Source organism: Acinonyx jubatus, chromosome E4 (genome assembly GCF_027475565.1).
Source record: "Acinonyx jubatus isolate Ajub_Pintada_27869175 chromosome E4, VMU_Ajub_asm_v1.0, whole genome shotgun sequence".
In the NCBI taxonomy this organism is placed as follows: domain Eukaryota; kingdom Metazoa; phylum Chordata; class Mammalia; order Carnivora; family Felidae; genus Acinonyx; species Acinonyx jubatus.
The window spans coordinates 13342167-13368764 of NC_069395.1; the positions used below are offsets into that span (position 1 = coordinate 13342167).

General features: G+C 40.2%; 1 long non-coding RNA gene across 2 annotated transcripts; it reads right to left on the bottom strand.

The window, feature by feature from the left end:
• Positions 1-201: 201 nt before the first annotated feature.
• Positions 202-25917, bottom strand: LOC128313012 (uncharacterized). Of its 2 annotated transcripts, XR_008293109.1 has the most exons (4): positions 25856-25917; positions 25537-25760; positions 25121-25183; positions 202-13055 (listed from the first exon to the last, which is right to left on the bottom strand). It is a non-coding gene; the product is annotated as an uncharacterized LOC128313012 (long non-coding RNA). The 2 variants fall into 2 exon arrangements; XR_008293108.1 differs by lacking the exon at positions 25856-25917 and having other exon boundaries at positions 25537-25845.
• Positions 25918-26598: the final 681 nt, after the last annotated feature.

A 26598-nucleotide genomic window follows, 5' to 3' on the forward strand; every position in this document is an offset into this window, starting at 1 on the left:
ATCTGGACACAGGGAATAAATAGCATGACGTAGAACAGAGCATGGCAGGGTGGAGGGATTTGAAAGAAGACTGTGGTAGCTGGAGCACAGAAAACGAGAAGGCACCAGAGGTGTTGTGGCATCCTGCAGGCCCTTAGTAACCACAGTAAGAGTTACCATTGCTGAACAGACACTTTGTGTAGGACACTCTTCTACCAGCTGAGCCCACCAAGAAGGTAAGACTCAATCCCCTGCTCCAAATAGAACTCTAGTTTGTGAAAATAGAATATTTTTTGTACATGATGAAAAAAAAAAAAAGAAGGTAACAAGTATCTTCTTCTAGGGACCAAGAGAATGGGTGACAGACATTCGAAAGATAGAGATCTCTCTGCACTTGGGAAGTTGGGAGAACCAGGAAGCCATCCTGGAAAAGGAAGAACTTGAAAGCACTGAAAAGCAGGACAAATTACATAGAATTTTCAAGTACGAAGACGAGGGGAGGAAATTTGTAAGCATGCTTGAGGAGACATCCTAAGGTGCCTCGGACATGACCTATCTGATAGCGTAAAAGCAAATGAAAAAAGGAGCGTCAGACAAATCTCCACATAAACACCCACGTGAATGCCTGTGTGACTGATTCCAACTGAGTTTTTCCCCTGAATTCCATCAAAACAGAGAGGAGATGACACACACCAATTTATTTGTTTTGTGTATGTATTCCACAAAGATTCGTTTAGCAAAGGCACAGTCTGCATGTAAATTTTTCCATCTGCATCAGAAGGAAAATGGATCTGTTCCTACCAACTTAACCCAGGACTCAAGAGAATGAACCAGCAGAGAAGGCAGATGTATTTAGACATTTGTACTGTCTCCAGGGATAAATTAAGCACACATCCCTATACTCAGATGTTTGTCTTCGAACCAGTTTCAATTGCTTTCTTACCACACAATAATGTTAATAAGTGTGTTTCTGGAAGATTTTAAGGACTTGATATATATGAACTCATTTTATCTTCACAACTACCCGAATGTGGTTAGTACTGATATTAATTCCCATTTCACATTTGATAAAACCAAGGCACAGAGAGGATAGCTGACTTAACCAAGGCCATAGATGGTCAGGAGGGGAATTAAGATTTGAACCCAAGACATCTAGACCCAGATCTACACTCTTACCCTTTACATTAAACTGTCCGCCTGACATACATAAACCAGGGTCAGCAAATATGTTCTAGAAAGGCCCAAATGTTTTCAACTTTGCCGGTTATACACCATGACTCTATCGTTTCACTGTTGCAATGTGAAGGCAGCCACAGACAATATGTAAACAAATGAGCATGGCCGGATTTGACCCATGGCAGGCCTGACCAACCCTTGACATAAGCTGTCACTGCAAATAAAAAAAAAGGATCACATTTCATAAATTACACAGTATGAAACAGATTTCACTTATTGGTCTTTTCAGTTTCAATTTGTACATATTCATTGGTTTATCCAACCAAAATATATTGAGTGAATACTCTGGGCTAGGCACTTTTTAGCCTTAAAGAGACATTAGTGAGACAGATAGTCTCTACTTTCCTGGAGCTGTGTTCTTAGTGGAAGAAACAAGACAATAATCAATAAGGATATGCTGGATATTTATAGAATATCGTGTGACAATAAGTGTAATGAAGAGAAACAAAGTAGGACAAGGATCTAAGACTGACTTTGGCAGCTGCTGCTGAGATTGTGTTCAGGGAAAGTCTCCCGGATGGGGAGATTTGTGTAAAGTCTGGCTGAGATCACATAGAGAATACGTACAGCTTGAAAAGAGAATAGGTCTGAGGACCAAGCACTACAGTCCTCCAACATTTGAAAGCTAAGAAGTGAGGGATCCAGCAAATACTGAGAAGGGACAGCCAGTGGAGTAGGAGGAACTTGAGACAGTGATATCAAGAATCCAGGTAAGGAGGGCCGCCTGGGTGGCTCAGTCGGTTAAGCTTCTGAATCGTAATTTCAGTTCAGGTCATGATCTCACTGTTGGTGAGTACAAGCCCTACATCAGGCTCTGACAGCACAGAGCCTACTTGGGATTCTCTCTCTCTCTCTGTCTCTCTCTCTCTCTCTCTCTCTCTCTCTCCCCTCCCCCACTTGTTCTCATTCTCTAAACAAACAAACAAACAAACAAACAAAACAAACAAACTTAAAAGAAAAAAGAAGCTGAGGAAGGAAGCATTTCCATAAGGAGAGTGAAGGCAAGTGAACCAAATGCTACTTCCATTCACCTGGAAGAGGTCTGAGAGGTGCCCATCAGTTTCGGCAATGAGCATGTTCTTGGTGACTTTGACAGTAGCATTTCCAGAGGAGAGAAGAATGCTTGATTGAAGGGGATGTAAAAGCAAGTGAAGGAAGAGAAGGAAGACGTTTCCTGATTGTGGAAAAACTCCTTCCAGGAATTTTGCTCTCAGGAAAAGAAATACAACAAGGTAGACACAGGATGGTATAACATAAAGAAAGCGTGTTTGGATTTTTAAGCAAGAAGATAAAATACAATATGTTTTCATACTAATAGAAATAATCCATTGGAGAAGGAAAAATTGACGAAAGGAGACAAACAATAAATACACTTGCGTTTGAAATTGGTATCCATCTAGTTAACAAACATTAGTATTCTTTAATTGTTTCATGTAATGCTGATCTCCATCTCATGTAATGTAATGTAATGTCCATGTAATGGACATCAGTCCATCTCCAACTATACACAGGTATAGTTCAGGTGTCATTTCTATGTAACAGCTCAGTGAATGCAACACAGAAGTGGGGCTGATATCTAACCAACCTTCACCAGTGCAAACATACCAGTTGTTTGTGGTCACGATTCTGATTGTTTGATGTAAGTCTAGTAGTTAGACATTTTGATGATCATCCCTGCTCAGGAGCTTTCATTATAATCATCATTTTTATACATAGTCATTTTATACATAATCAAAATCTCCTAAGAATTTTTGCTTTTCTGTAGAGGTCACCAAAAATGAAATAAAAAATATATGGATGTCAGATTTAGAACACTAAGCATAGACTAGTAATTTTCTAATAATTAGTCGATTTTAGATAAAGCACACTCCTCTCTTACTCTGTCTACATTTTGGGTAGTCATTCAGAGTTGCTTGATATGGGCATTTTTAGAAATATTAGGGTACTCCAAGTAGAATGATAATCTCATTCCCAAAACATTTTGCTGGTGGGTTTTCTTAACTAAACTGTGGGTGATGCAGGCACAGAGCAAGTGTGTGTGGACTTACTGAAAGCTCTGAATGTGCCCAACCACAGCAAGGATTTCTGCAGGGTTTATGACATTAGACCTGCTGGAAGGGCAGCCTCAACTCGCTGCATTCCTGAGATGCACAAATGCCTTTGAAGGAAAGGTATCTTGTTTGGAGGAAATGCCAGAATCATTTTCAAATTCCCAGGTATGGAGACAAAATTAAAAATTAAGTAACACCATTAAACTCCTATTAAGAATACATGATGAATAATGCCAAACTTCCTTTAAGATATTTTCCATTCAACGTTTTCTCATTTTCTCATTTTATTTTATACTATAGAACATATAAATTTGGTGTAAGAAGGGGGACAGTTGGAGTAGATTCCTGAGCTCCGCAAAGGCAATCACCTTGACGTTTTTGTATCCCACCAAATGGCACTTAGGCAGGTGTTTGATGGATGAATGGATAAATGAATAAGCAAACACTGAGAGCCCAACTTTGCATCATTATCTGATCTCTTGCACACTGTTTTTGTGATTTCTATTGCGTGATTTATTTATGTCTGCTTTGTTTTTCATACCTAAGTAACTCAAGTCCAATTTCTCAATCCAGATTTAGTTAACAAAGCCTTTAATGATACCTTAAATATTTATGACCCAGTACTAGAGATATATTTGGGGTATTGTTTAGTGTGCTATTCATTTTTTATTTGGTTCCTCTTCTTTCTTTTTTTCCTTTCTTTTTTTATTTCTTAGAGAGAGAGAGATTGCATGTAAGTTGGGGATAGAGGCAGAGGGGGTGAAAGAAACAATCTTAATCCGGTTCCACACTCAGCATGGAGCCCAATGCAGGACTAGATCCCAGGACACTGGGATCATGAACCTGAGTCCAAATCAAGAGTCAAACTCTCAACCGACTGAGGCACCCAGGCGACCCACCTTTCTGTCTTTTTAAATAAAGATCTAACCACCACTCTCTTATCAGGCCATTTATTCATTTAACACACATTCACTAATATGAGGTAGACCAGTGTCCTCAAAGCTGGAGACACTCAGTGAAAGAAGGTGCCAGACTTCTGTGAACTCACTGGCTAGAGGCTGTGGCCATGACAAAGCCTGGGGTTATTTTAACAACAGCTCCTTCCTCCATCACCACCCTCCTTGATGTCTCTAACATTCATCCTTGAATCATCCAGGTCAAGTCAGGGTCTGAATCCTGCTTGTTTACCCTTGGAAATATCTCTTCAATGATCATTAGCAAATGAATTTCCCAATAGCTGTAGCATTATCATATAACCCTCCTGAGGGCAAGACCCAGGATTCCTTAATATTCTTCAGCCTTTAAACACAGATGACGATAGCTATATGTTATCTTGGAAAGATTTCTATTCCTGGTCTTGGCTGCTGGAAGAGCAAGAGCGTTTATAGAGTTAGAACCCCTCTAACCTTCAGTCTCCTTGAATATAAAATAAGATCCGTGGAGTTGATAGTCTTAAGATCTTTCTAACCTCCAATGACTGTGATTGTTTAATACTAAAGAAATGTTCATTACTCAGCTAGAAGGAATCTCTGGCACCTAAAAGTATATTTTGAAGGAAGTGTAGTTTCATAGTGAAATTTGACCTCTGAAGTACCTTGAAGAATCAGAGACATGCTTTCAGATGCAAATACCCACTTTAATGCAAGTGACTTAAAATTAAGAGCTCTTAAAGAGTTGCAACTAAATAAAAAGGAAACTACTTTTGCTGAACACTGCACCCAATTTTCTCAAGCCAGTGGCAAACAAGTACTTAAATCTGCTCAGAGACTTATTATTTTTAATCTGATCTTCATGTTCTGGGAAAGCCAAGGCAGCAAGTTGTAGGAAATGAGCCCTGGACTCAGAGCACGAGGACTTGCCACCCAGCGTCTGATCTAACAGCAATAACTGAGGATAGTAGACACCTCCTTGTTTTCTTGTCCAACAAATCAAATGGTCATATCCAGAGACTACAAACAACTTATGCAGTTCTGTTGTAACATGGTTTTAGGTAGTCTATAACATTAGTATGGTTATATCCTAATATTTCAGAAGCCCTATACAGCATCAATGTAACAACATTAGATACTCAATGATCCAAAAACCTGTCATTGTAGTTTTATTTTAAATGGCAACAAGCTCATAGTTTCTCGTACTCAAGGAAATCCAGGAGGCACAGTTCAGTTCAGCTGATAACCAAGCACCTACATATACATGGACCTGGCTGGACACTATAGGAGACATAGAGGAATCTATCATAGACTTTGTCCCCAGGAATCACAAGAAGGACATGCAAGGTACATACCAGTCATTCATTCCTTTACAATTGTTCAAGCCCGACAGTAACAATGCCAGACACTTTCTGCTCCGGGTCCCTTGGGAATAGAGTAGAGAGATAAAGTCGAGCATGAAGCAGTTAGAATTCGGCGGAGGGAGGAAACGTGGCACGTTATTGGGATTAAGAAAGTTGGCAGGTGAGTATGATTCAAGAGGATGAAATGTGAAGTGAAGATTAGACAATGGGCAGGAGTCTGACAGACAGAGGTAGAGAGAAGAGCATCAACAACTAGGTAGACTGCAGGGGGCATGGCTTTTCCAGTGCCACAGGCTGACTGGACATTAGAATATGGAAGAAGCTGAAGATGAGACTTGAAAATAGACTGGACCAGAGAAGGAAGTACTCGCATGTCCCTGTTCTTATTCAGCCTTATCCCACGAGGTATTACATGGATGCATGGACATTCACCATGAAAGGGTAGAGCACATTGCTGCTTTAGAAAACTTCCAAAACATGCCAAAAGGAAGCACAATTCCTTCCTCTTGGGACCATCTTGCGTGACAATGTGTGCTTCAGGAATTAAAATAGAAGCTTTGTTTATTGTAAATGAAAAACTGGCCAAAAGGAAGTGATGCCTTTATACAGTGACTTTCTGACTTTTCTGGATCATAAAATGTTCTTCATTATTCATTACCACAAAACAGAGGCATTTCTGTTGTTTGCATTGAAGACTTACGTAGCTATCATCCAAAATACATTATTGACCTTCATTTACCCAAAGGAACAAGTCTATTACTTTTCACCTATTGTTTCAAATCCTCCTTTTTCATTATGCTCTCCTTCCCTCCTTGTTCCTCTCCATGCTAATATATATTACAAAGGCAGAAAGGACTATCACGTAGGATATCAAGTAATAAAATAATCCCATTTACAAGTGTTTAAATAAGATCCCATATCTACATATAAGCCCATGTAGGCAAGTATTCAGAAGAATTATATAGCTGCATGGTCAAATTCTGCTTCCCTGAGTCAACAGATAAAGAAACTTATACAAAAAGAAACCAGAAAAATTATCAATGGTACAGTAGCAGCTAGGCAGTTGAAGAACCAGGAACAGAATACAGGAGCCCTCTCTGCTCATTCTATTTCATTATTTCTCCACACTGTCCCCTTTAGAGCAAAGATAACACCCAACCTTTCTTGGAAAGCACCACATTTTTCAGGCTATGTTTCTTTTGGAGTTGTTCTGGAGACAACAACATCATTAAAATTTGAGGCAAAGGACAGACATAATGTCTATCTGGTTGCTATTAGTATTTTGGAAACTCCAAATGAAATGCTTCTTTCTAGTTAGCAACTAGAGGTGTTGATCAAACAATAGTTTCCCAGCCAACCTAAAAACTGGATGTACCCAGATGACTTTGCACTCAAACATTGGGATTTTGAGGGCATGTGGATAAAGCTTGATTAATGTCATACCGCCCTTAGTAAAGCCATAGAAGACTTTGGTTTAGGGTGCTAAGTAACATGACATATATATGACAAAAATCTCATACACTGACTCAATGGTATTCCCGAAACAGTCACTTCACATGACAATACCGGCTTTAAAATCCAAAGCAACTTTGTTCCAATGCCCTAACCCATCAGAGTCAGCGGTAATCTATTGACTAATTAATCTCATAACCACTCAAGAACTCTGTTTTACCAACTGAGAATATACTTAGGCATGAAAATATGGGAAAGCATTCAGATATGAATTGCTGAAATAACTGCAAGGAAATCGCACTGCACACATACAAGTTATGTTGACATGGAAGAATATCTCCCCATCAGTCTGAGTAAACTATTACATAACAGCTAAGCTATAATAAAATCCTGATTCCAAATCAAATAAGTCTCCCAGACTTCTAAAATGAGTCACCAACAGCTTTATAAACATACAAAATACTTGACAAGGAAATCTCTGATAATTTTTTAGTAATTATGTCTGCAAATCGTTCCTTGCTGACATCACCATTAGAAATGGTTTCCCATAAGTTTGCATTGCCTCTTCACATCTGTTCATTAATCACTAATGCTTTGAATATTTCTATCATTATTAGGTAATTCACAGGGTTTACATGATTCCACAGCACTCTCCTCAGTGGAATTCTTAATTAGTGTAATCGATGTGATCAAAGCCATTATGATCATGGTCTCATGTTTCTTGCAGTATTTAGTGCAGGTTCACAACATTGACATACCTTTATCCTAAAATTGTGTTTCACAAACAAAGATGACACAACCTCTAAACATCTCAAAACAACACAGAAGAAAGAAGGGAGCAGAGCTCGCGGGGGAAGTAGGGGAGGGTGGTCACCGAATTGACATATTTCGTGTTTAAAGACATTTCAAAGCCCTGGCGTCATCTCTCTTTGTGTTGGACATGAGATTTAAAGTTCTGTTCTGACACGTGATTCACAAACCAGCCCTGAGCCAAACATGAGTGTCCGATACTGGGTTCTTCGTACTGTATTGTCTGGCAATGGGTCTAGGAGAGAGTAAGAACTATGAGAGTAAGTAAGCACTGCTGATCTGGAGTAAAGAAAGAACAGTCACAGCCTGGGCTCCAGGGTGGGTTCATCCTGGGAAGGAGGACAACATTGCTGAAAATTTCGGTCTAAGACGAAAGGAAAGGGGTTGGGAACAAGAGGACTCTTTGGCCTAAACTAGGCCATTATAATGGATGTGACCCAGAATAAACTAAGTCCTTGATCTCTCTGTAACTGTACTCAACCAGTGATAAACACTGGCTCCCTGGAAGCCTGAGAAAGTACAATATTTAGAGGAGTTCAAAATGTGTCTAAATGGAATTTGGATTTCTCCCTAAATGACCTGTGTGGTTGGCATGCCAGAAGCTTGCCGCTGGAATGCCACTGGAATGAAGATGGTTGAACAAGCAAAGGAATAAGCACAGTACTTCCTGTTGAAAACAAAATTGCTGTCTTCACCAGGCCTGAAGCCTTCAGTTTAATATGTAGAGTAAGTACATGGGAAAGATGTTTTCTATGGGAAAATGGTAGTTTTGAGGGTAGGCTTTAGCTTCATACAAAAGAAAAGCTTTTTATCATGGAAGCTATCCAACATAGTAATAGGTTAACTAGTAAATTAGTATTTCAGAACAGGAAGCACTCAGGTAAAAGTTTTATTTAAGTGGCATATAAGGGATTCATTCATTCATTTATTCATTTATGGCATGGCATTTATGGAGTGACTATTGAACACAAGGGCTGATAATGCAGAGACTAGTAACATAGAGCCCCTAACATCCAGCAACTCATTGAATACTGAATAAGCCAGACTTGCAAAAAGAAAAGTAAAATACAATGTAGTCAATGATGAGCTGACAACATGACCCAATTTGGGGCCATACATAGAACATTACTTTATAAGGAGCTGAAGGAAATAAATATTCTTCTACCAGACTTGTGATTGGTGGCTTTTCTGTGCTTACAAAACAAAACAAAACAAACAAAACAAAGCAAAACAAAACAAAGCAAAACCTTCAGATCTATCATTTATATTCCTGGAAAAGACAATCAGCCTACTCCTTTAATTTAAAGAGAAGCAGCAAGTTGGAATAATACAAAGAGAATAGCAGAACAAGCACTACCACCAAAAAAAATGAATCAGTTGGGGAGAAAGATAAAGGGAGAGTAAAATGATATCAGTAGACCCTTGGAATCATGCTTTCTATGGCAAAAACTTGTTCTCCCTCTTCTGTGATCCAAGAAGCAAATGTCTTCTAATTACCCTAGTTATAAGACCCTTGTGATTTCAGAAATTGCCCTGATGGCAATTTCTCTTTCTGTCTCTCTGTCTCTGTCTATCTCTGTCTCCAGCTTATTTCATTCAATAAGTTAATGTTAAAAACTTATAGTCATGTAACTTACGCCAGAATGTTTGAAAATTTAGGGAAGAATGAATGACGAAAAAAGAATGAAGAAAGACAACCACTTATTTTATATAAGATTCCTGCAATAAGAAAACCAAAGGATGAGAACCATGAGCCATGGTCAATTATTTTGAAGAACTCTGAAGAACAGGAAAAGTGACAGAAGCCTGGGGAGAGAAAAATGTGGTTCTGGACCAAGCTCACTCTGGGTTCACTGAATTAAGCAAGAAGTATTAACTTATTTCCTGTTCTGACAGCTGAGAACTTTGACCATCTGGGGAGGACATTTGACAAGGTGAGTCATGATGTCCCAATGGGGAAAATGAAGAAATGTGTACCAAAATGATTAGTTGGTTGGTGACTTTATAACTGTCTAAATGACTGTAACCTAAGCGAGGTAGCCATAGAGGGCACCTAACCTGGAAAGAATATTCTCACAACAAGCCATGGATGCCCTAAACGTATTTCTCCCTGAATTCAATGAGGACACTGCTGATGTGCTGATGACCTATATAGACAACATGAACCAGAAAGAGATACCTGATTAATTAGTTGAGAGGATTCTGCTCCAAAAGAGATTTTGTCAGTCATGAACAATCAGCCAACTAGCAAGGAGAAACGTAATAAATTTAAATAGAAAATTCTGTAGCTGATCTAAAAAATCCAATTTCAAAAGTAAAAAATAGAGACACATGGTTTAAGAGAAGAAAACTTGAAAAGAACCAGAATACATCATGATATGCTACTGAAAGCCAATGTGACATTTCAGTAGTATTAAAAGTATGATTGTGGGGCACCTGGGTGGCTCAGTTGGTTAAGCATCTGACCAGCTCAGGTCACGATCTCACAGTCCGTGAGTTCGAGCCCCGCATTGGGCTCTGTGCTGTCAGTTCAGAGCCTGGAGCCTGTTTTGGATTCTGTGTCTCCTTCTCTCTCTCTGCCCCTCCCCCACTCATGCTCTGTCTCTCTCTATCAAAAAATGAATAAATGTTAAAAAAAATTTTGTTTAAAGTATTATTGTGAAGGTAGAACACAGACTAAGTGTAGAAATTGAAAGCATGCAGATTTCAGTGCAAAACAAAGAAGAAATTTCTTATACCTACACTGTTGAAAATATGATGGCTTTCTGGAGGAGGGTCAGAGCTTATTGGAGTGATTTTTTTCCTTTGTGACTATATAGGTCTATGCTGTCTGATACAGTAGCCACTAAGTGCATGTGAGTATTGAGCACTTAAAGTGTACCTCGTCCTAGTTAAGATGTGCTTTAAATGTCAAATACACTGGATTTTGAAGACTTGGTATAAAAAACTTGAATGTGAAATACCTCAGCAATGTTTGTATGATTACATGCTGAACTGATAATATTTGGGGAATATTAAGCTAAATAAAATGTAGTATTAAAATTAATTTCACCTGTTTCTTTTTACTTTTTTTTTATAAAATTTTTTTTTTAACATTTTAATTTATTTTTGAGAGACAGAGAGAGACAGAGCGTAAGGAGGGGAGGGGCATAGACAGAGGGAGACACAGAATCTGAAGTAGGCTCCAGGCTCTGAGCTGTCAACACAGAGCCCGACATGGGGCCCGAACCCACTAACTGTGAGATCATGACCTGAGACAAAGTAGGACGCTCAACCGACTGAGCCACCCAGGCGCCCCTGTTTCTTTTTTACTTTTAAATGTGATCATTAGAAATTTTTTAGTTACATATGTGGCTTTATTTTTGGTTCAGATTCTGTCTTTAGTGGATGGTACTGGTGTCTTAAGGGACTGGACATTCACAGAAAATGTGGGATGAATTTACACATTGGATGAGGATTGGGCCCAATCTCTACATCTTTCAGACTCCAAATTTCATGCTATAGGCTAAAAAGACTACCAATAAAAACTGAAAAGCAATTAATGCTTCATTGCTAATTTGAAAAATGCCTTTCTAGCAACTACCATTTGTTGATTTAAGAGTCCTGCTTAGGTTAAGACCATTTGTGGAAGAAGCGAAATGGCAGTGACTCATCACACAAGTGTCTTTGGATTCTTGGCATTTTCTAATAGAACCATCATGTTGATCAGCCATCCTGTTGATATCTGTAGTCAGAATCTTAAACTAGTGTTCATTATCCTTTATAAAAGGCACTTTTATTGATCATATTCAAGAATTTTCTAATTCTTATTTCCTACAGCATCTTACAGATACGATGTTTAGCAGTTTAACAAGTGAATGGGGAAAAAAGCTTCAGAAAAGAACAAAATACTCAGCTTTGAGTATGTACCCTGTGTGTTAAGGAAAACCAAAGAGAACAAGTACAGTCTATGTTGATAAATTGCTTTATAATCATATGATGCTCTTCATGTTTCAAGGTTAAACTGTTTATCTCCTTAACTAGATTATTATATCACTTTGAAATCAGCATGCAAGTCCCTTATATGAAGGGTGAGCTTTGCATAAGAAATCTGTGAAATGCAGACAGATGCTCACTGCATGGACAGATTACAGTAAGGCTCATTATTTGGAAAGACTAGTTAATTTTCAGAGAGAAGTAGAATTTTCAGATAAGCCCAGAAGGCAATATAGGAATTAATTCTGTTTCAGATCACTGTAAATTCTAACACCCATCTACCTCCTTCCAGAAATCAATAAAGCCTTCAAAAAGTTTATAATCTAGGAGATCACCATCATGGGTCATAGGATTTTAGAGCTGGAAGAGCCAATCCTGAAATCTATATCTCCTAACTCTAGTCTTGACCTCTTACATTCTACCTGTATGTTACTACTTAGTATCTTGTATGATTGTAAGGTGTTAACATTTTATGGCAGGGGGGATGTCATGGTGAGTTTCATGATAATCCTGGACTCAAAATACTCTGCTTTTCAGTGGCCTTCATAAAATGCTGATCTAAAAATTCTGACCAAATTTCAGGATCCCAAGAGCTCTGCAGAGACTGTTTATATAATGGTTATTCATATTGTTTTACAGGCATTTGGCTCGATTGAAAGCTTATGATGGGCACTTAGAAGTCAAATGACAAAAGTCGTTAAAATAGCCATGAAGGATGATGTAAAGGCATCTCCATTTCAGGATGGGGAGAGCACAGAAATGTTCTACCTACTGGCTCATAGATAAAAATAGCTGCCTCTACTGGTGCCAGGTACTTTACACGATTCTCTGTTTATGCTCATAGCCACTTTATGAGGTGGGTGCTATAATATTCCCATTTCATACATGAGGAATTTAAAACAAAGAGAGCTTTTGCTGCTTGTTGGACGTTACAGTCACTGGGATTGGAGCTCCACCTTACATTGATCTGATTCCATTGATCTGGTATCTGAAGCCTGCTGTCGTACTGAGGCCAGACTGCCCTTCCCAGGTGGGAGCCAAGACGGTCTCAGATGAGTCTCCCCAAGACCTTCATGGCCGTGAAGAGTTGTTTCCTCTGAGGTATGAGGGGTGCTCCTGAGAGCAGGAGAAAGGGCAGGTGAATTGCCAAGACACATGTACCCTGGGGGAGGCTGTGCCCAGAAAGTCCTTGATAATAAAGGACCTCACTCCAAAGATCCTAGAGACCTTGTAGCTCCGTGCCTCACTCGGGAAGGTACCTAAAACAAACAAACAAAACAAACAATCAAAAACAAAATCAAAAATTACCTAAAATTAGGGCTCAGTAATATTGGCAGCCGAATGTCACTGACAGTTAACTCTTTAACTGCCACCAGAAAGAGGTAAAACAATGCCTCCTATTTCCTATTGAAACTTGCCTCTTATTTTTTTTTAATTATTTTTAATGTTTATTTATTTTTTGAGGGAGACAGAAAGAGAGGATGAGTGGGGGAGGATCAGAGAGAGAGGGAGACACAGAATCTGGAGCAGGCTCCAGGCTCTAAGCTGTCAGCACAGAGCCCAATGCGGGGCTTGAACTCACAAACTGTGAGATCATGACCTGAGCCAAAGTCAGAGGCTTAACCAACTGAGCCACCCAGGTGCCTGAAACTTGCCTCTTAGTAAGGAGGACACTCTTCAGGATGAGCACTGGGTGTCATATATAAGAGATGAATCACTGGGTTCTACTCCTGAAGCCAAGACTACACTCTATGTTAACTAACTTGAGAAGAGAGAAAGAGAGAAAGAGAGAGAAAGAAAGAAAGAAAGAAAGAAAGAAAGAAAGAAAGAAAGGTGCCTCTTTTGTACCCTTCATCATTATGGTGCTTCAGAGGAGTTCTGTGCAAATTAAAACCCCTTATGAACTTGCTATCTCTGTCTTCTGATCCAAATGTAGCCTAAAAAGTGAAGGACTCTGGTCATAATCAGAGGCCAAGAAAAAAAAATGCATATAAACTCATTACCATTAAACCTCAGAGTTGTTATCCTAACAATGTTGAGTCAGAAATGTTATCTAGGAGTAAAAGAAACCAAGCAAAAGAGAGATGATGGCATCCCTCTCCAAGAGACAAGCAGGAAATGATCAGAAATGTTGGATGACCCCACATCATTGCCTGTGTAAACAGTGCCAGTACCAGATCAAGTTCTGAAGGCATCCTGAGAAAAGGAGGCGGAGAAAGAAGAAGGAGGGCAATGACCACCTCCTGCCAGAAGGAAGCTGGAGCAGGAACATGGCATAACTGAAGGAGCCCAAGAAAAACAAGAGCTGGGTGAAAGAAATGTCAGAGGGGGTGAATCTCGGTTTTGCACTTCCCCTAGGTCCAATATCTGACCAAATTTAGAAGTAAACAACAGCTGGGAAGGAAGAGGAAGAAAGGCAAGAAGAGGCACATTTGTCCAGGTGCTGTGAAATGTGAGGGGGAGTCGGATATGCAGGAAAGTGGCATCCGATGTCAATGAGAGAACAGAGCGTCAGTGGGGAGCCCTGAAAGCCAGGGACAGCCAAGTGCCACATGAGAAAATGCCGGCAGATGGCTCCCCAGCCAAAGCGACGTTGGCCTTTATGGGCAAAACACAGCTCTAGGCCCTGTTAAGGGAAAAGTGCCAGTAAAGGAGTCAGGAGGGAAGCAAGGTAGGGGAAAAGGAGGCAGAAGGCCTGAACGGACAGACGGTTGGAAGCAAAGAAGACATACTTCCTGACCTTGAAGAGTTTATCTCCACATAACCTTTACTGCCTGGCTTACTTGTAACCACCAGATCCTCAAAATTATAATAAAGACGAAAATGTTTTCCACAGCTCACATAGTCAGTTAAGGTTAAAGGGGAGGGAAGGTGAAATAATGTGGATCCCTCCACCCAAACTCAGCCTTAAAAGGATAACTCAAATCACAGAGTCTAGAAGAGAGCACTCTGAATAAGAAGAGAAACTTGCTGGATAGAAGAGCGACGTAGTCAAGGCAGTCAATTATCAGTACAATTCAAATGGCAGATATTTTAATCACCTATTTAACGGAGTTAAACTTTGTGTTTGCCCTAGCTGATAAGAAACAACAATCTGGCAATAGAACCAGTTGGTGACAAAGTACTATTTAGGAAAAAAAAAAAAATTCCATATTTAATGTCATGTAAAGGTAATGGCCTCATAAATGTGCATCTGAATGACACATAATCAGTGCCATTATTATTATTATTATTATTATTATTATTATTTATTAACAAGAGTGGTATGGAACCCAATTTCCCAGTGGCTGAGGTCAGCCCCAAATGGATGACTCACACACACGGCTGATCTACATAAATAGCATGTGCTAAGATTACCATCTGGTATAACAATCTACATCACAAGACTCCACATTTCCTGTTACCCAGGGTAAGTAAATTTCAAGCATGAGGGAAAATTTTAGCAAGTTTCTCCAAGTACCTTCACTGAGAGACTAATGTGGCTTGTGCAGGGAGGAGGGGAAGGGAAATTATGAGGTAAAGGTTATTCTCTCTTTCATCTCCCCCTGACTTCCCCTCACAGGACAGAAACACCACCTTTGCCATTCTGGTTCATCTCATTTAGAAAATCAAATTTGCCTAATTAATGTCTAACAAAGACACTCCAGGCATTGTGTGAGACAAGCACTTGAAACAATAATGGGTAGTATACATTTGAAAATCGTTCTCCTTTCCTTTCTCTCCATGTTCTCTCCCTTTTTTTTTTTTTTTTCCTGGAATGAAGATAACAACATGTGTCATGAAAACACACAAGGAAAGCCATGGCCCATGAAGATGACTCTGGCCTTTTGTATTTCCTTTAAATACACCCACATTTGAAATCATTCTCAGACCCAACTAACTTCGATTCATTTTTAAAGACCTGTCTGCCTATAAAGATGTGATTACTGTCATAACAAGAGCTGCCGGACTTTCCGTCTGAGGCAGGTAAGGAAGCTCCTGCCTGTCTGCCTGCCTGCCTGCAGGAGGCTCCCTGGTGCATCTTCTCAAAACCCAGCTCTTCTTCCGAGGGCCCCCCTGAGTCCACCAATCACAGAAGCCCCCCAAAGGCTTTGGGGAACATAAGACACAAGCCAGGAGCTCCCCTCTTAGTTTGGTTCTTCAGATTCTTTTTGGTTAACTTTCTCTTTTTTTCTTTACATTTTCACAAATCTGGAAGTTGGCAATTTTGCAATTCGGTTGTTAAAATGAAGATTATAATCCATCAAGGGGCACCTGGGTGGCTCAGTCAGTTAAGCATCTGACTCTTGGTTTCAGCTCAGGTCATGACCTCCTGGTTTTGTGAGTTCAAGCCCTGTATTGGGCTCTGTGCCCCCAGTGTGGAGCCTCTCTGCGATTCTCTCTCTCCCTCTCTCTGCCCCTCTTCCGTTCATGCTGTCTCTGTCTCTCCTAAAAATAAATAGACTTTAAGAGAAAAAGATTACAATTCAGCTAGGTAACAGATTTCTTTCTCTCTTTGCTATTTGTTAGAATGTGGTGTTATACAAATTAAAGTATAAACAAAGAAATGTACTATAACTAGGAAAAAGCAAACAAATAGTTTACAACAACCTTTGCATGTGAGCAAGAACTCTGCTTATTATTAATAATACAAAGCCCTTTGCCCAATATAGCAGGGACTGACAAGCTTTTTCTGGAAAATCAGATAGTAAATATTTTAGGCTTTGTGGAACCAGAATGGAGGATATTGTCTAGGTATTTAGATAATAAAAGAGAAGACAAATTGTCACAATTTTTATTAATAAAATTCAAAATACAATAATAAAATTGACTGTAATTTTGTATAGTATGGATCTACTAATAAGAAGATAGAAATTATTGGGGGGGTGTGGTAACATGTTTTATAGTTGGGGTTTAGAGTTGATGTTCCCTATCAGTAAAGTGAGGCGAATGCTCACCGGTATCGCTCTTGGCTCACGGGCTGTGCAAAAACAGACAATGGACTAATTGACCTAAGCGGCCACCCACCATCTGCCAAACTCTGCTTTGTACTCTTGGTGCTTTCACGTGAGTAGAGGGTCTCATACCTATTATCTCATTTGTGCTTCACAACAATTCTCTGAGAAGTCTAGATAGATACATCATACCCATATTATAGATGAAGTTCCTAAAACTTCCACAAATCCTGAGGGAAAAGCTAGTAAATGCCGGGCCCAAGGCTTAACCTTGAACTTCCTAACTCTTCACACATTCCAGTTTAGGGCAGATAGAGGAAGTCTTTGCTTCCTCTCATTTGCCAACATAAAAACAGTCAAATTAAATGCTAGTAATACTCCGAGATGGTATTAATGTTACCCCCGAAATTCTTGTAATCCCATTTTTGTACTGTCTATCAGAATATCTTCAATGACAGCACATTTTCTTCCTTAGACAATGATTTGACTTTTGGAAAGAGCCCTGAATTCTTTGATGCCAAGTTTCATAACACAAGCTTAGTTTGAGAAACAAACAAGGGTTAGCTACAATGTAATGAGACTTTCTCTCTGGATTGACCTGAAAAAACTAATTGTGAAGACAATGTCCAAGCAGAAATCCCTACTTCTGCCCCCAAAAAGCAAAGAAATCTTCCCTGGATAAATGAATAGCCTTTATATGATTATATGAATATAATCTTTATAACATTCTAGAATTAGAAAGGACTTTGAAGATAATTTTTCCAATTTCCATCATTTACAAAAGAAAAAGGAAAAAAAGACTCAGAAAGATTACTTTGCAGAATAGCATTCCTTTGGATTGTAAAATCTAATATTTAGTTTTGAAACCCCTTGCTCAGCAATAACAAACATTGAAGGAATTCTCTCTGCAATATAGCTTATAAATAACACTGGGTATAGTGACATTAAACTGGCAAGGGTAAGCTTCCCCCCACAAAAAAAAAAGATTGGAAAGTTTGATCTTTTAAAGGCAAGCTACTGGTTCAGATGACATCTCAAAATGTTTTTCGGCCTCCAAACTCCCTGATACTGTGTAAAATCATCTGGAGTTAAAGTCACGTTTTGTTGGTAGTAGTAACCATTTATTGAGTGCTTCCTATGTCTTGCAGAGTGCTCAGCTCTTAGCTCATATAATCCTCACAGCAATCCTATATGATAGTTGGTATTATCCCCATTTTATAAATGAGAAAAGCCACATAGAGAGGTTTGCCTATGACCACATTTATAGCTAGAGGCAGATATCGGAATCCAATTTAATCAGTTAATTAGAGTTCAATCCAAGAAGCAAAATCACCAGGAACGATATATATTTGACCATACACAATCCTAGGAACTGGCTAAACAGTTTAAGTACTGTTGGACCTGACGTCAAAAGGGAAGGGTTTCGGGAAATGAAAGATGAACACAAAGTAGGGGAAAGCAAGAACAATCCATGAGGACAACTCAACAAATCCATGAAGATAGGTTGGAATCTATGAGGCTAAACCAAAACCAAAGTGAGCCTCTTACTGCCTCCGAGTCTCCAACCCCAATGATAGATACATCATTGTACAGAAGAGCTGTATACTCTGCCACAGTACTGCATGGGACCCTCTCCAGGTTCTCAACTTCCAGTTTAATGAAACCATTACTGTTTCCATTGTCTTGATAACTAAGACCTCTAGACCAACAGAGAATGGACATGAAGAAAAAATTCCACTCGTTTATCACTAGGGGTGAGAATAAGAGAAACCATCCACATTTCTATCTCTGTGAGATAGATCAATCCTATCTAAAAGAGAAAAAGGACCATCTGTTGCTCACAAGTTTAGGGCAGATAAAGCACCTTGGAGGCTATTACTATGGTCATCCGTGCTGTTGACATCCAGTTGACTCTGTAACAATTCTCCAAAAAGCGACATTACCATTCTATCAGGCCAAATGCTTCAGAGTGATGGGGACCCAGTAAGACCACTGAATTACATGAGTATGAGCCCACTGCAGTATTTAATTTCCTGTAGAATAAAGCCCTTTGTCAAAAGCAATGTTCTATGGTGGTCACGGTATTCTGTAAATCCACAAATAGTAGTGTTAGCAGAAGTGTTAGTGGGAAGGTAAGGCGAAATCTACTTCTAGAGTAAATTCTATCCCAATGAGAACAAAATGCTGGTGTTGTCTCTCACTAGGAATTGACCCAATGCAATCAACCTGCCACCAGGCATTCTGGTTAAACCCACCAGGGAGTGGTGCCATGTTAGGGGCTCAGTGCTGGTCTCTCCTATTAGCAAGGATTTGTCACTAATTTTCCAGTCACTAATTTCCCAGTTGAGTGCCTTCCAATTCTCTGACCATCTAGAAAAGCCAATAGCCGCAGCCCATGAACCATTGTACATCTCCATCTCTTACCCTCTCCTTCTAAGCAAAACGAACAACTAATTACACTGCTTAAAGTTTTGCACACTAATAGACTTTTCCTTGCTCCTGTCTTTAGGGCCACCGCAGAGTGGACCTATAAATCTGTAACTATTTTCTTTGGGTTAGTTCCAGTATGCCATCCAGAACGATCCGTAAACAAGATATAAATGAACCTCTCCTCAGTCAATTGATAATAGGGAACTTCCATGAGGCCATATGCCCATGCTGAGACAGAAGAAGCAATGTAGCAACGGGATGCCCTATGAGTATCTCTGTTTTTGCACATGCAACTTACTTTTGCCTTAAGGAACTGCTTTAACCTGATCTCATCTATACCACTTCCACTTAATAACTGAGCACTTCTATGCACACACAACTTTACTGACCCAAATGCATGTGCCTCCATAAGCCATGATCTTAACTATTGTGTTCTATTGCTGTTGGAGTTCATAACAAACAGGAGTGTTGTATTTGACCCAGAAGGAGACATCAGGGAACCATCGTTCTTTCCAACATCACTGCAGACACTATTTGTGTTAACACTACTGATTTCAAATATAGAGCAGACTTAATGAAAGAGTTGTAGCCCAAGCAACCCTGGAGAAAATGATACTGGAGGACGCTCGCTTTACATTCTTGGAGATGATGACCTGTAACCAGTTAACTATACAGGAGAAAAGATCTCCCAAATTATATATAATTTAAGTTCTAAATATCTTTTTAAGTAAATAGGTACTTCCAATTTTTTATTGTTGCTGTTAAGGATGTATTTCCATTGCAAAGGAGAAAGTATTCAGCCTCGTATAATTTTTTTTTAATTTCATATATTTAAAAAAAATTTTTTTAATGTCTAGTTTTGAAGGAGAGAGAGAGAAAGGGACAGAGCACGAGTGGGGGAGGGGCAGAGAGAGAGAGGGAGACACAGAATCCGAAGCAGGCTCCAGGCTCCGAGCTGTCGGCACAGAGCCTATTGCGGGGTTTGAACTCACAAACCATGAGACCGTGACCTGAGCCGAAGTCAGACGCTTAACCAACTGAGCTACCCAGGCGCCCCATCATATATTTATTTTTAAATTTTATTTTAGAGAGTGAGAGGTTGCAAGAGAGGGAGAGGGACAGAAGGAGACAGAGGGAGAGGGAGAGAGGGAGAGAGAGAGACAGACAGAGAGACAGAGAGAGAGAGAGAGAGAGAGAGAGAGAGACAGAATTTCAAGCAGGCTCCATGCTCAGTGTGGAACCCGACACGGGGCTCAATCCCACAACCCTGGGATCATGAGCTGAACTGAAATCAAGAGTCAGACGCTCAACCCACGGAGCCACCCAGGCACCCCGTTCAGCTTCCTGTAAACTCTAATTTTCTTCTCAGGTTTTCTAAAATAAAATATTATACAAACTATGATAACTGCTCACAAATATGTAACATTATTCCGTCATCAACCTTAAAGCATTTTGCATCCACATTTTGCAAATGTTATACACTATAACTAACTGTAAGCTTGGTTGTCCCTTTGGGAGGTTCTAATTTGATTCAGGCACATTTGATTCCTTTCCTCCACAAAGAGGGAGAAGGTAAGAGGAAAGAGAAACACTTCATTTGTGAAGCATGATGGGGGAAATATCTTATCTTAGGAAACAGAGTGCAAATAGGATATTGTAAAAGTATAGTTTTGATGTCAGTATTACTATTTCACCCATCATGGACCAAAGGAAGACTCCATGTAAGTTGCACCTGTGAATAAAAAAATGTTGGTTTATCAACATTTTACAAATAATAATAAAGGTATGATTTCCTTCCAAAGAGCCCGCTGAGTATTGCATTGCCAACGATTACAATTAGAAGTAGAGCGAAAAATCCCCAGAAATTTGAGCAAGAACTTTTCTTTCTAGTCTTTGGGTGACTTTTACTCTCTGGGCTCCACAATGGTGGCCGAGGCCTGAAAATGTGGGCATTCCTGCCTAAGCCTTTGGGACCCTGGGAATTTTTCTAGTTTCTCCTGTGGTGGTGATTGTCCCACCCTGGCTACTATCGGACATAAGTTGAGAAAAGAGGTTGAAAATGCAATCGCTGTCAAGGCTTAAAAAAAAAAAGGGAGGGCGGGGGGGGGGTGACAAGGATAATCCAAGAACTGCAATGACTGTCGAAGGCAAGCAGAATCTAAGAATTGCAGTTAAGCCAAAGAGTATCAATGCTTGGCTTTGGAATGGATCATCGAATTTAGGAAGCCTTCTTGTTAAACTCTAACAAATACTAAAATGAGTCTATGCCCTGGGGAGATCCACCAACTCGGAGTTCTGGGAGGCCGGCCTGTACTTAACAGCTGTCTTCAGCTGACGTAGAAAATGGGCAACGCACATAGATTAATGGAGAACTGATTTCGTATGTGGAGTGATAAGAAATACCAGCGAGGTAAAGAAAGAGAAGAGGTGAAGCCAGAAGGAGACACATTTCGCAGGTACCCAGGCCCACACCGCCGTCAATCTGGTCCGAAATTCTGTACACCGCGTACTGAAGAAGACACTCGCAACTGTCATGGGTCACAACACGAAGTCCTTTATCCCCATGGCAAATAGCATTGGAAATGGAAAACGATGCTCCATGCAATTAAGGTTGGTTGGGAATTTTTTTTTTTTTCTTTTCACATATGGCAATATTTATCTTCAAAGGTTTCCTCTTTGGCTCAGGGGCTCCTTCGTAGAGCAGCTGGTCTTGTGTGGCCTAATTGTGAGATGATTTGTTGTGTGATTCAGTAGCATTGTTTATTTGTACAGTGGTTCGGTGGAATTTATAAACTGCATAATATTGTTCTAGACTGTTTTCTTTTTATTAAGACGCCACATTTTCTCCAGCATTCATGACTGGGATTATAATTAGGTGGAGCATTCAAGATATTTTCATCCCAGCTTCCTCTGTTAATTAATGGCATGAAACAAGAAATGTTTGCATTTCAATGAAAAGATGGAGGCAGGCAGGGAAAGAGGACGAAGGGATGAATTAACTTGAAATCAATCTTTGTTTTGCATACAAGAGCTTGTTAACAAATACTCAAATAGAACGAATACAAGCTGTAAGTTATTTCTAATTAGTCCTAGCTGTTCTCAGGAAAACCAAGTCAAATCATGGAGTCTTTTAGCAGAGATCCCTTTTGCTATTCTTGGTCTGTCCCTGAGAAACCCTCAGTAAATGGTCCCAGTGACTTGCCACACGTTCTTTAATGATGAAATGTTCCAGTGTTGCCAGGCCTATAAAAAGTTCTAAGAGCAATTTGACCTTCCCACTTAGTTTCCTTTATTAAAAAGAAGCCGCATGTGGGGTTTTTTGTTTTGTTTTGTTTTCTTTTTTTTTTTCCAATCAGAATATGTCTAAATAAAGTATAAATGGAATTTTCAAGGGGCTTTGGCTGGGGGTGGGGGGGCGAGGGGGAGGTTATAATTCCAGAATCGAGAATGGGACTCAAAAGCTTACAATGCTAAGATATGTTGGAGCTGGAAAGAAAGGCTTGAGGCAACATAGGGATGTCACAAGGGAAAAGCCAGCTAGCTATTGGTCAGGCAGTTTCCAACATGGCATTGCTTTGGTGAATGAGTCATAGAACAGAGTCTGGCCCCTGCCTTTTCAGTCAGCAACTGGACCTTATCAATAATCCCAGACGTCGTCAGAATCCTGGGGAGAGACTCACACTCTCAGTTCACAGGAGATTAATGTTTAAACCAAAGGTCAATTTACTAATTTATTATGAGGGATATCTATGTCCAGTGTCCTAAATGCTTGCCCCTCCCATCTAAGACACCCCTTTCCATGGACGGAGTAGCTAGAAGGCTGGTTATTAATCTGAACGTTGCTTGGTTGGCGTGGAACTGAAACAAATGGGTGGGGGAATGTCTTGAGGATCATGTCATCTAAGCAAAGATAAGGTTTAATGAAATTCCCATCATCTCGGAAACACTATACAGATATGTGTCCCAAATTCAGTCATTTCAATCCTTCAGCTAAGACTTAACATAAATCATTAATTCTGTTTTTCCTTTCTTTTTGTGCTGCATGTCTTTATTTAAAAGTGTTAAGATTGGGGTGGTGGCTCGGTCAGTTAAGCGTTCAGCTTTGGCTCAGGTCATGATCTCAGGGTTCATGAGTTTGAGCCCCGCATCGGGCTTTGTGTTGACAGCATGGAGCCTGCTTGAGATTCTGTCTCTCCCTTTCTCTGCTCCTCCCTCCCTCTCTCTCTCTCCTTCTCAATAAATAAATAAACTTAAAAAAATAAATAAATAAGAAGAGTGTTAAGGTTATTATTAACCAATTATCAAATGGCTATTCCTGTGGGCACCAGAAAGTATGCTATCTACTCCCATTATAGGCTTATTTAATGTCTCTAAATCTCTAAGAACGTCTTTTTTTTTTTTTACCCCATCTCTAAGTTTCTTGGAGAATCCTTGCCATCATTCCAATGTATCAATTTCAAACTTCAGGATTCAATCATCCACTAAAGGTATGTTCGTTTATCTGGAATGTATTGAGCAAATGCTAAGCGCAGAGGACTAGGTTGGGTACAGTTAAAGTCATAAAAGGCAGAGGAGATGAGCCCTTCTGTCAGGAAACCTCAAATCCAATTAGGAAGATGAGCCCTCCGCACATGAATTCTAAAGAACAGTGCAGTACATGGCTTGGTGCCAAATGTGTAGTGGAATTCAGAGAAAGCAGAACATAAGGTCCTGCAGAGAAAGTTCCACGGAAGAAGTGGAAATGAGGAGGGAAACTGTACATTGACCTCAAGTTAAGGCAGGGTTTCTCAGTCTAGGTGCTATTGACGTTGGGTGGGGACCTGTGCTATGCGTTGTAGGATGTATAGCACCATCCCTGGCCTCAGTCCAACTGGCTGGTGGCATCCACCCACCAGGTATGACGGCCACAAAATCTCCACACATTGTCAAATATCCCCTGGGGGGCAACATCACTTCTGTTGAGAACAGGGGTTAAGGTGACCACTCACCTAAGTGAATTATTCACCTGACCCCTAGAGATGGGTGACCAGTGCCTCGCAGACAGGTTAACGCTACAGACCTGGAGTTAGAGCGGGCAACACAAGGATGTGAACAGTAACATCAGGGAGGCAGGGATAGCGGGAAGAATCTAAGCGATGTGGGCCTGGGACTGGAGATAGCATAGTGCATAACTCTAGTTATGAAATTTATTTTTTATACTTAAGCTGATGTTTCAAAAATGTTTACAATGTTCCTGCCTTTATTCTGAATTGGTACTTCTTTTTTTTTTTTGATATGTGATTCATCTTTTATAAAAAAAAAAAAACCTCAAATAAAAAGCAAGGTTGGCTGCATGCAACTAATTATTTCAGGACACATTTAAGTAACCTATAGGAACAGACAGGATTATAGGTATGACATCAGAACAAAAGGTTTTTTTCTTTTTTTAGGGGCAGAGGGCTCACTCCTGACTATACGTGATTTTGCTTGAGAACATGAAATCTAAACTGAGTGCGGAAATATTCCAGGACACGTTTCAAAATAACAATCACCACAAGCAATGTCATTACAATCCATTATATAATCCCTTTCCAGGGTAGTTTCTTTCCATCGGGGCTACATGTGAGCAAAAGTCTCAGCTAGAGCAGCCACTAGTTTTCCCGAAATGCCTAATGTAACAAGCCAGCTTGGAGGAAAAAAAAAAAAGCTTGTTACCTCTGCACAATTTGTGACTTTGCTGGTGGGCCTAGAAGGGAACCCAGGAAAGGCCCGCCGGCAGAGGGGCCCCTGATCTTATGCCGGGAAGTCTTCCTCGGTTTCACTGTGTCCCAGATTCATTTTGTAATCATGCTAGCAGGAAGTGAGAAGGCGCAGCGAGTGGTGCGGAATACATCCTTTAAAAAAACAAAAATCTACTTGACCTTTCCAACTTGTGCAGATGTTCAAAACCGTTTTGCACTTTCTGCGTGTCTGTAACTCACCCAAAACCAGGTACCGTGTTGGTCCGAGGCGATCCGTTGACACAGAAGGTGGCGGCCGGGAGCCTAAAGAGGCACAGAGAAGGGCAATCAAATGAGAGAGGAGAGCGGGATCTCTCTGAAACCAGACTTAACAGCCGGGTTAAGTCAGCTTCCATTCTTTTGATTTCACTCTTTGCCTGGATGCTAGCACCTCGGGATCAGCGGGGCAGAAACAACGCTGATTCAGAAAGTCTGGTTGCCAGACTTTCTGTCAGAAACAGAAAGACGGAAAGGATTCTGTGCTGAGAAGGCAAGCGGGACATGGTAAGGCCTGTTCTCCTCGCTTGCAGAGGGAACAATCAGAATCTCTGGAGTCAAAAAAACTCAGCCTGGAAAGGAGCCTTTTCTTTTTTTTTTTTTTTTTTTGAAGTGCTCACTTTCTTCTGATTTCCAGTGTCTGGATTGGCTTCCATGGGAAATGCCACAGTGGGGGAAGTGTTCTCACACAATGTCTTTTGCCTCTCCTCTCCCAGATAAAATCATTTCTATGCAATGATTCTTTGAAGCTCTGGATAAAGGTTCAGGGTAATTTTTACTTTGTCCCAAGAAATTCATCTCTTCTTTTTAATCCTCTCCTTCCCCGTCCATGACTATTTGCTTCCTTTAAAAAAAGAAGAAGAAACCACTCACATTATGACATACACTAGAATAACTCCAAGACCTATTCTTAGATTGATATATAAGGAATTTACTCACCACTCCCTTCAGGATGAAGGAGCATTAACCTTTGGAACACAGTCTTTATATGCATGTCAGGGTATTTTTAAGAATGGGAAAACCCAGGATACAGATAAACAACACGGGTTCCAAACGGGGGTTATTTTTAGACCTGAGATTCCAAAGTGTATAAGACCACAGATACCAAAATGGTTCTCATCCTCATGGGCATGCCCTCCTCTCACCTTCACAGACCGTTCTCCCCTTGGTCTGGTGCACTGTCTGTACATTTGCAAACACACGCACGCGTGCACACACACACACACACACACACACACACCTCAGACCTCTTCTTAAAACCCCACTGCCACAATCTCTAATTTTGACCATAACCCAAACCATGATGAGGAGTAGAAATATTGAACTGTCATTTCCTGCACATAAAAGGCCATTCTTACTAAGCCTTCCTCCCGAACCCTTTCTTAAAAATGCTGGGATGGCTGTGAGCTTTTCTGTCAGCCTTTAAATGTTAGTTATTTCCACGAACCAGTCTTGAACGCATGAGGGTCTAATGGGAAATGCTGTGGATGCTCTCCTTCCAGCAGTTCCTACCAACAGCCAGTCTCCGAGAAATGGACAGAGGAACCGCTGAGAAGAATGGAGAAAGCTCCCCTACGTGATATGGCATATAACATCCACGATGGAAAAAAAAAGTACTAACACTTGAAAGTTTCACTCATTTGTGCTGATCTACAGCACTCCTTGGAGGTTTCACAGCGAAC